Source organism: Pinus tabuliformis, chromosome 9, assembly GCF_031772625.1.
Source record: "Pinus tabuliformis cultivar Carrire ecotype Pingquan chromosome 9, CPIR1, whole genome shotgun sequence".
Classification (NCBI taxonomy): domain Eukaryota; kingdom Viridiplantae; phylum Streptophyta; class Pinopsida; order Pinales; family Pinaceae; genus Pinus; species Pinus tabuliformis.
The window spans coordinates 422,393,919-422,404,113 of NC_142307.1; the positions used below are offsets into that span (position 1 = coordinate 422,393,919).

At 36.7% G+C, this 10,195-nt stretch overlaps 1 pseudogene across 1 annotated transcript; it reads left to right on the forward strand.

Moving 5' to 3' along the window:
* Positions 1–4,408: 4,408 nt before the first annotated feature.
* On the forward strand, positions 4,409–7,046 carry LOC149148947 (uncharacterized; annotated as a pseudogene). The gene is made up of 3 exons (XR_016262781.1): positions 4,409–5,204; positions 5,901–6,452; positions 6,545–7,046. The product of XR_016262781.1 is annotated as an uncharacterized LOC149148947 (transcript).
* The last annotated feature ends 3,149 nt before the right edge of the window (positions 7,047–10,195 follow it).

A 10,195-nucleotide genomic window follows, 5' to 3' on the forward strand; every position in this document is an offset into this window, starting at 1 on the left:
TTTCCTAAAAGGTCAAGCCACTTTAGGTTCTCTCCAGGTTCACAGGTCCTGATGCGTAGGTTTCTCAGACTTTAGAATCTCTATGACTCGATTATAGACTAAAGAATTTTTCCATGATGCAAGCAGATCGCCCTCAAGACGTGGATGCAGAGTAGGGATAATCTTACTCTTAGACACCTAGACTTCCCAACTCTCTAATTCTCAATGCCCCTAATGGCTCTCCTCACCCTTATTTATAAGAATTCAGAGGAGAAAAAGCCACATCTTATGGTACTACTAATATTTACTAATATTTTTTCTGTAGATGCTCTAAGATGTGGGTCAAACTGCACCAATCATCAGAGTAGTGGTCGGAGTCTCAGAGAATCATTTGGTAAAGTTTTATAATAGTGGCTTTTGGGATAACGAATCGTCCAACAAGTATACAAAGTGGATATGTAAGGAAGCCCACAATACCTTTATTTACATGGTGGAGATATTATCAGAATCCCATGATATCGGTCAAACTCATCATCAAGTGACTATACTTTTACATTATTTCACACAGTGGGTGATTTTATCACGCAAAGCCCACGAGAAACAAATATAGGTACAATAGTTATGTCCCCAACATATTTGTGCAAGGGAATCTTTGTTTGGAATATTTTCCACTTGTGTTACATACTTTAGAAAAGATGCCTCAAACTATCATGGGTTTCCCTAGTACTATTTGATGCTTTATTTTTTTCATGACTAACCATTGGTGATGTTTAACCATGGAATCTAAAAGAATCCCATCATCCATGAATATTTTCAGATCTGCTACAGTTTTATAAGGTTGGTGAAAGCAGTCCATATATTCTTTGTATGCCTGTCTATAATCTGATTAGAAATAAATAGGGTCCATAGCAGTTTTGTTGATGTCAAACCATGTCCACCATTCTTTTAACCGATCTGGACAATGTAGTAGTTGGGTGTCAAATAGTGTTCCAAATTTTAAGAGTATAATAGGTACCATCTGATTTGTCTCTGCAAAGGAGGTTCCACGATAACTTTTTATATCCAGAGAAATCATAAACATAATTAGAAAAAATAAGTTATAGATTATGTTGAGGCCACATGAGTCTATGGAATTTTTTATCTCTGGCTCTATTTATCACAAAATATTTGTGAAAAATATTAAATATGTTATTTTCCTCTCCCCAAATTATGTTCAGATCTTTAAAATGAAGATTTAAGGCTTCTTCTGCTAGGTTTTCCAAATGTCTAGAATGGTCAAAAACCATGTCATGGATCCATTTGCTAGATTTTGGTTAAACCTTACGTTCTGGGACCAAATGTTGTAGATCTCCATGAGGTTGGAGATTCACTCTAAGACCTGAGTGTTTCTAGGCTACCAGGTTAGTTTTCAGGAATTCATATAATCTTCCCAATTCATAGAATCTTGAATTTCTCCAAAAGTTTCATGACTAAGAGTAGGATCTCATTCAGTTACTATAACCATTAGATGTGGTTGTTCTTGAATATTTTCTCTGCTGAGAAAATCAGGAATACAATTTTCACTGCCCTTGATGTGTCCAATTTCAAAATCAAAGTTTGTGAAGAGAGCTTGCCATCACGCAAATTTTGACTCTTCTGGTTTCTTGACATCATTGGTGAACACCTTCTTCATGGTTGAAGCATCGATTTTGAGAAAGAATCTTTCATTTATTAGATGTATATGAAATTTATCAATACAATTCCAGGCAGCTTTCATTTCCTTTTCAATGGTCGAATAGTTTTTCTCTGTAGGGTTCCATACCCTTGAGGCAAATTAGATAATTTTTTCTTGGCCTTCCTTGAGCTGTTTGAGGATTCCTCCCCATCCTATATCATTGGCATATGTCTCAACAATCTTTGAGAAACTTTCATCTGAAACATAGAGGATAGGAAGAATTTTTACCTTTTCTTTTATTTTTCTAACAGTAGTTGTGTGCGCCATACTCCATGGTTTTGGGTTCTTTTTCAGTCTTTGATTTAAAATCCTCCTACCTTTTGCATAGTCTTAATAAAAGTTGCAGACATAGTTTAGACAACCCAAGAATCTTTGTAATTGAGTTTTGTCCTTTATTTCATTTGGAAATTTGTCTGCAAATGCCACTGTGTGCTGCTGAAGAGAAATCTGACCATTTTCAATAATGTGCCCAAGGAATTTAACCTTGGTTTGGAAGATTTCCATCTTCTTTTTGCTGAGAACTAAACCACTACTTTTGACAACTTGTTTAAATTTATGTACATTCTTGAAATGTTCATCAATTGATCTAGAAAATATCAAAACATCAGCAATATATACAATAAGCCAATTAAAGTTGGCTTAAACATTTGACCCATCACCTTTTGAAATTTGGAAGGAGCATGCTTCAATCCAAATGGCATGACATTCCCATCATAATTTCGAGAGGGGACACTGAAGGTTGTTTTAACCGATCTTCTTCTTAGGTTGAAACCTACTAGAAACCTGACTTCATATCAAATTTTGAAAATATCTTGGCTATTGCAATTCTCGATATCAAATTTCCTTTGTGAGGGATAGGAACGTGTCATTAGCGAGAACATTGTTTAATTACCTATAATTTATTACTAGTTTAGGCACTCCTCTGATTTGTTCAAAAAGCTTATTCACATAGAATCTATAACAATTCCATGGATTATCAGATTCTCATATTAGTCTTCTTTTTAAGAGATCTTGAATTTTTCTTTGGCAGAGTTTTCTATAGTCTTCGTTCATTGGAATAGCTTTGTTTTTACATGGTTTTCCTGTGTATTCAACTTTGTAGGGTAGTTCTACGCAATATTGCTTCATGTGCTAGAAAGCATTAGGTTCTTTTGCACAACATTTTGTCTCTAACTGTTTTTTCAATTCTTCTATTTTTCTTATGACTTAAATTTGTTTCAGTCAATCATTTCTCTTTAAGCAGGATTTTAAGTCTTTGAGTTTTTGTAGCATTTATAGTGATTATCCTAGTTCTTGCATAGCTTAGACCATTGTAGAAATCCTAGGGGTGGATACAAATAGTAATGTGATGGAATTGAGATATAATGTATTAATCTGCCATCATCCAATTTCGTTGAACCATGAGGTCAACAACAACTTAAAAATAGATTTCCCAAAATTGAGTCTATGGGAATTTCACAATGATGCAGTAATTCCTAAACAAATAGTGGCTTAAAAACTTCATATCGGAAGTTGTATTTTTGTGTTCCTAGCCCTATAACTTTTCTTTTTGCCTTTGTCCAATATTTTGTAAGAATTGATTTTTTTGTTCAAATACATTTATATGTACCCTGTGTCTAACAAAGTCTTTAACGTAAAGACTTTCCTAACCTTTAACGTAAAGACTTTCTTGAACCTTGAATGTAAACATAACATGATATCGTTGATGTTATACAGTCATAATTTTCATGTTATTCAGCCCTGAATAGTCGTCAACTTCATATATTTCTACATTTGATTTTTGTGTGAAAAAGGGTACAATTTTCTGCAGAGCAAAAGCCGTCCGCGTGTGGACAAATTGCAAGATGATCGGGTCAACAAATATTGAATGTCTCCCGTGATTGGAATCGCTGTGGCCAACTTTTCCATGTGAACGCTCGCAATTGTTGTTACTTTCTCGCCTACCTTTCACACACGCAATGTAAACAAAAAGTTCCACGTCTTTCCTCCGTGACTATTTCGGACCCTTTTTAACTTTTTTAAAATTCCGCAAATGAAGGATTTTGGTGCAATTTTTATCAATCTGTTGGTTTGTTCAGATTGTAATTTTATACTTTAAAAAAAGACTCATGATTTACGCTTGCATAGGTTTTTTGTGGAATTTTATTAATCTGTTGGTCTGTTCGGATTGTAATTTTATACTTTAAAAACAGACTCATGATTCACGCTTGCACAGTTTCGTTGGGAAGTCCAAAAATCTCTGATCACACTTCTAAATAAATGAAATTTACAAACTACTGAATTTCAACACACTACAATGTGAAAAACCTGCTAAATATAAATGATCTTTTGTTAACAATAATTAACGTTTTTAATTCAAACAAAATGCCATTAAAATGGGGAAAAGTCCTAATCAACCAACGTAAGGAGTTTTATAATCAAGTTTAGGTTTCTGTGCTCCATATCAAGTTAGAGAAAGATTTCGGCAAAAATCACATGGAATCTCATTTATCGACGTGTTTCGAACCAACCAATATAGTTCATCCTAAGGAATTTTAGTTAAAATTTCATTGTTTCGGGAGAAAATTGTACCCTCATTAAAATACGGCGTTTTCCCACCATTACCCGCAATTAAAGGTACAAATCTGTCCGGCAACCCAAATTACAGGCCGCACAATAAAGCCCTTCAAAAGTTCAGCTCCCGTCTTCCAGAAGCCCTTCACAGATTTAACAAATATGAGACATGGGTTAAGCATGGGATTAGTCGAATATGGTGGTGAAAATGTCGGGGAGAAGCGTCCTTATTCTCTGTTGTTCGCTTTTCTATGTCTCTTTTCTCGTCCTCTCATCTCATCCCTGTTGGCAATCTTCTGATTGCTTAGCATTTCTGGTCAAAGTGCGCAACGCCGGGGTAAAAATTAATTCAGACGAAACCAGTGCTACGAATTTGCAGCATATTGTTTTTGGCATTGCAGCTTCGGCTCAGAAATGGCAGCAGAGAAAACCCTACATCGATCTATGGTGGCAGCCCGGGCGGACCCGGGGATTCGTTTGGTTGGATCGGCCTGTAAACGAAACAGGCAATCCTAAGTTGCCCATTAGAATCTCGGAGGATACCTCCCGGTTTAAGTACACTCATCCCCAAAGAATTCGCTCTGCTATTCGGATTTCTCGAATTGTTTCGGAGACTTTCAGACTCGGGCTCCCCGATGTCAGGTGGTTTGTGATGGGGGACGATGATACGCTTTTTGTACCGCAGAATCTGGTGCGGGTGCTCGCCAAATATGATCACAATCAGTACTACTACATCGGCAGCAACTCCGAATCGACTGATCAGAATGCGATACATTCTTATAGCATGGCGTATGGTGGGGGAGGATTTGCTATCAGTTATCCGTTGGCCAGAGCCCTCGCACAAACCCAGGACCAGTGCTTACACCGCTACCCCTATTTGTATGGCAGCGATCAGCGCGTGCAGGCCTGTTTGGCCGAGCTTGGGGTGCCCCTAACCAAAGAGCCCGGATTTCATCAGGTGGGTTATGAGTTAATTAGAATTGATTGATATTGGAGACAGGGCAGGAACACCTATGAAATTTGACGGTTTCCTGCAGCTCTAATGCATCATTTTATTGTAGAATGTTGATGGGGAGAAGATTTTTGGTTTTATTCGATGGGAAAATTACTCTTTGATGGGCAATTTGGTGGTTAAATTTTATTTATGATGGGAGACAATAGAGATTTCATTGCACTTTTCATTGTATTTCAGTTGATTAGGATTAAATAATTATCTAATCGTTTAAACCACTCAATATGATTAATTAAATTTTTTTTAATCAATTTTATTTCCTTGCAATTTTTGTCTGTTTTCTGGGCCGATACAACCAGTGCAGCTTCAATTACAATTTCACAATTGATTGGTTTATTCCGATTTTTTTCTGTTCAGATTTTCTAACGTATCCAATTCGTTTGAACAGTTTTTTTCAGAGAGAATTCGTTTGAACAGTTTGTCTGTTATCTCGGTGCAGCTTCAATTACAATTTCACAATTGATTGGTTAAATCTGAATTTTTTCAATTCAGATTTTCTAACATATCCAATTCGTTTGAATAGTTTGTCTGTTTTCTGGGCCGATCCAACCAGTGCAGCTTCAATTGCAATTTCACAATTGATTGGTTTATTCTGATTTTTTTCAATTCAGTTTTTCTAACATATCCAATTCGTTTGAACAGTTCGATATTCATGGAAATCTGTTCGGGCTTCTCGCGGCTCACCCAATAGCGCCCCTGGTCACTCTCCACCATCTCGACAACGTTGCGTCCGTATTCCCCCGCATGACCCGTGTGGACGCGCTGAGGCATCTGATGGAGGCCACCCGGGTCGATCCCGACCGGATTCTCCAGCAAAGCATGTGCTACGACAGGAGCCGAAAATGGACTGTTTCCGTTTCGTGGGGATACTGCGTGCAGGTCTTGGACAGGATCGAGCTCCCCCGCGTTCTTGAAACTCCCCAGCAGACGTTCTTGGCGTGGGGATACTCGACGAAAACGCCCTTCTTGTTCAACACCCGCCCAGTTTCCAGGGACCCCTGCCAGAGAGCCACAGTCCTGTTCATGGAAAATACGGCCACCGGCATTTTTTCTGAAGATGTTGTGAGCAGGTATAAGAAGCCGCAAGCTCCTGACTTGATCAATGGCAATTGCAGTCGGAGAGACGACTCTCATCCCAATTCCCTTGAAAAGATTACAGTTTTGTCACATAAAATGCGGCCTGATTGGACCCTGGTAACTCATATTTTATTTTCTTTGCTACTCATTTAATTTAATTCGATTTCACGTCTGTTAATTGAAAATTCTGTTTTGTTATCGTCTGGTAGGCTCCGAGAAGGCATTGCTGCGAAGTAATTTCGTCTGCAAAGCGGGAAATGAAGATCGTGATCAGAAGTTGCAGGGATGGCGAATCTGTATCTCTGCCCTGACTGAATGAATACGATCGTTTGCCGTCACATATTTACATGCGGAGCCATAACACCCGACCCTTTCCGGGCAGGCCTGGTCGAAATGCGTAAATTGCGTGTGATTGATCCGGTGGGTTGGAATTTTTTGTAATGATAGGGTTCGTTAAAATCAAAACAGAAATCATGATGGTGGTGGAAGAATAGTTTTGGTTGGTATCTCTCGCGAAATTCATGGGGATTTTTGGCTTTTCCGAAAGTCTTGGCGAGGACCATATCGATCTCGACATTCCGATTGTTTTGCTGATCTAGGTGAAAAGAAATGTTTTGGCCCCTTTCACCGTGTCACTTTTTTTTAGAAGCACGCGCTAGTTAGATGATGTTTTTTTTTCAATAGACATTTGAATGACAAGTGTTTCATTTATTGTGGAAATGTTTAATAAAGTTCATGACTCACCATAAACATAAAGGTTTTTTTCTGAAACTTGTGATATTTTATTTTTAACAATGGACATATACGAAATAAAACGATGAATCACACTAGTTAGTTCCAAACGCGTCGACAAATGATATTCTATGATATTTTTTGTGATTTTCACCGAAAAAAATCTTTCTAAAATATATCTGTATATTAAAAAGAAAACATATCATTTTCGGAGAGTGTGTATCTCCAAATAGAATAGTTATCATTTTGGAAATTCGAAAACATGAATGTTCGTTCAAACAAATTTGTATAATTGGAAGTGTTTTATATTTGTGGAGTTTGCACATGAGTTGCTAATGTGCGATGAAGAGTGAAAGTTGGGCTTGGCGGATTATAAGAATCGTGTTATATTTTATGAGAGAATTACACTTATAGAGAAAAAACTATGTTAATGTGTAGGAATATTAAATAAGAAATAAGTTAATTAAAATTTAAAGAGTTGAGTATACATGGAAAAGAATTTACACTGTTGGTGAAGATATTTTAATATTTTGGTGTATAAAAAGAATGTAGAGTTTGTTGAAATTATTAAGAGTCGTTTAGCATTCATGGAATAACATTAACTATGGGTGGTTGAAATAATGGAGAAGGTATTTAGTTGGGCGTTTGACTTTGGGCATATTAGGGGACCAAAAAAACAGTTTCTCAATTTTATAGCTATTTAGTGGCAAATGAAGATCTTATTTGGTCTTTTTTGTTTCCCTATGAAAAAATCGTAATTTTATTAATGAAAACAAAATTACATGTTGTAGGTGCTTACAAGAAGTCCATCATCTACTCAAAGATTGATGATCATAAGTTCATACAAAAACAATCAACTAAAAGGCGAGGAGAAAAGTTAGGCTTTTCTCCATTTTTTCTTTTCAACCTTTTGCCTTTCTCCTTGAGATGACGTGGATGAGACAATAGCTAGCTGATTTTCTTCTATTCTTGAGGTTTCCTTGTCTGAGTCTAAATTATCGGGAGCATGCTGAGGTTTGATTCCTCCATTGTCCTTTTCTTCAAGTATCCTTATTAACTGATTTGTAGGGCCCTGTAATTCTGTTGGTATGTGTGTCTTTTCGACATTTTCTTCTTTTTCTTGTATGTGTTGTTCTTCCTTATTCGGGATGGGTTCCTTTTCTGCTTCTTCCACTTCCTCATCTGGTTCATTTGGGGGAAATTTCCATCCTTTTGGTTGCTTCCCTAGTTTCTTCTTCCTTCGCTGCTTGTTATTGGCATCAAGGCATGTATTTTGTAAGTGTCATGTTTGGCAACATATTCGGCATCTAAAAGATGTGTTCTTGAAATCCAGAATTTGAGTCCATCTTTGCTTGTTGTGTGCCAGTTTGATGTGATCCGGTAAGCCATTATTGAGGTCCACCTCCACACATATGTGTGCAAAAGTATAGATTTGATCTTCCATCCTTTGTTCGTCAGTCGTTATGTAGCATCCTAAGATATTTCCAATGCCTTCTAGCACTTGATTATGCCAGAAGTGAAGGGGAAGGTTATGTAGCCTAACCCAAACCGGCATCCTTGATACAATCATGGTGTTAGCATCAAAATCTGGGAACCATGGAGTGATGAAGAGCCCCGTCAATCCCCAAAACCATGGACCTTCATGTAGGATAATTTCTTGTTCTTTCGATGATGCAAACTTTACAATGAAGAAGCCTTTGGAGCAGAGGTGTATGTCACAATTTATTGTCCAATTTGTGAAGATCCAGTGAAAAAGATCCATTCTTTTTGACAAAAAACTGTTAAATCTGTAGATGAGGGTTTGTGCCTCACAGATTGTGCAAAAATCGTTTGTTTATGTAAGGTCTATGTTCAGTTCTGGGACACAATTTTCCTACTCCACAATGTGTGGATTGGGATTATTATGTGTATGATGATCCTGCTTGGCCTTGTCTTAAAATACAAGCATGTTAATGATACAATGTCTTTGCTACATTACAAGATATCAAAAGGATGTTGTGGAATCAACGCTTCATAGTGGAAAAGTTGGATTCAAGATTGGATCATGTTGAAGATTACCTCCTCTGTGAGTCTGACAATGTTGCTCTCCCTGGATCAAGTGTCAGGGATTCTACCCTCATCTCTTCATTTAATTCCTAATGTTTTCTATGTCTATTTGTTGTGGTTGATTGTATGTTTTGTGGTGTAACAATGTACTAGTGAGTTTGGGTTTTCATATTGGTTGCTCTGCTAAAGGATATTTTATGAATTTTGTAATTTGGGGCTTTGAATCATGTAATCTAGGTCCAATATAATATATAGAAGCCTGGCTTCTCTAAGAGCCAATAGAGTGCTCCCTTGTGATCAAGTCATATAAGATGATTTCAACTATGTAATCCCTGCACTTTTTTTAAAATATAAAGTAAAGTATGGGTGGTTAATTAGGTAAAGTTTGGCTAATTGAGAGGGGAAATTATTATTTTGTTCACTTTGATTTAAATCCCACTTGTGACATGTTTTTTGTTCATTGATCAATCATTGATTGGAGTTGCAATTTCTTTCTCATTTATAATCTCAATAGTGAGATAAGGTGTGACTTTTGAAAAATAACATTAAGCATGGATGGAAATTATACTTATAAAAAGGCAATTGAGGATGATGAATGACATGTAGTTGTGCAACTAAGATCGATAATTTTAGAGGAACTAAACTTGAAACTTAGTAGAATTACTTGCAAACAAGAAATAAATTGGATAAAAATGGATATTCAAGATAAAGCACAATTTTGGTAGTACTATTAATAAATACAAAGTGTGGTTGGTAGCCAAACATAATACATGATATGAAGGCATTTACTATGATGAAGCCTTTGAATATATGGTCATGATGATGATGATTATAACAATAATGGAAGTGGTAGCACAATATGAAGTACAATTCAACTTATGGATAATAAGGGTACTTCTCTAAAAGGGTGGATTGGTAAGAAAGTCTACATGGAATAGTGACTTGGATTTGTGCAACTTGATAAAAATAACTTAATGCACAATTTTTGTAAAGCATTGTATGCATTGAAGTAAAAGCCCCACACTTTCGGTACATAGATAGATGAACACTTTAGAGAACTGACTTGAATTTTAGCCCTTATG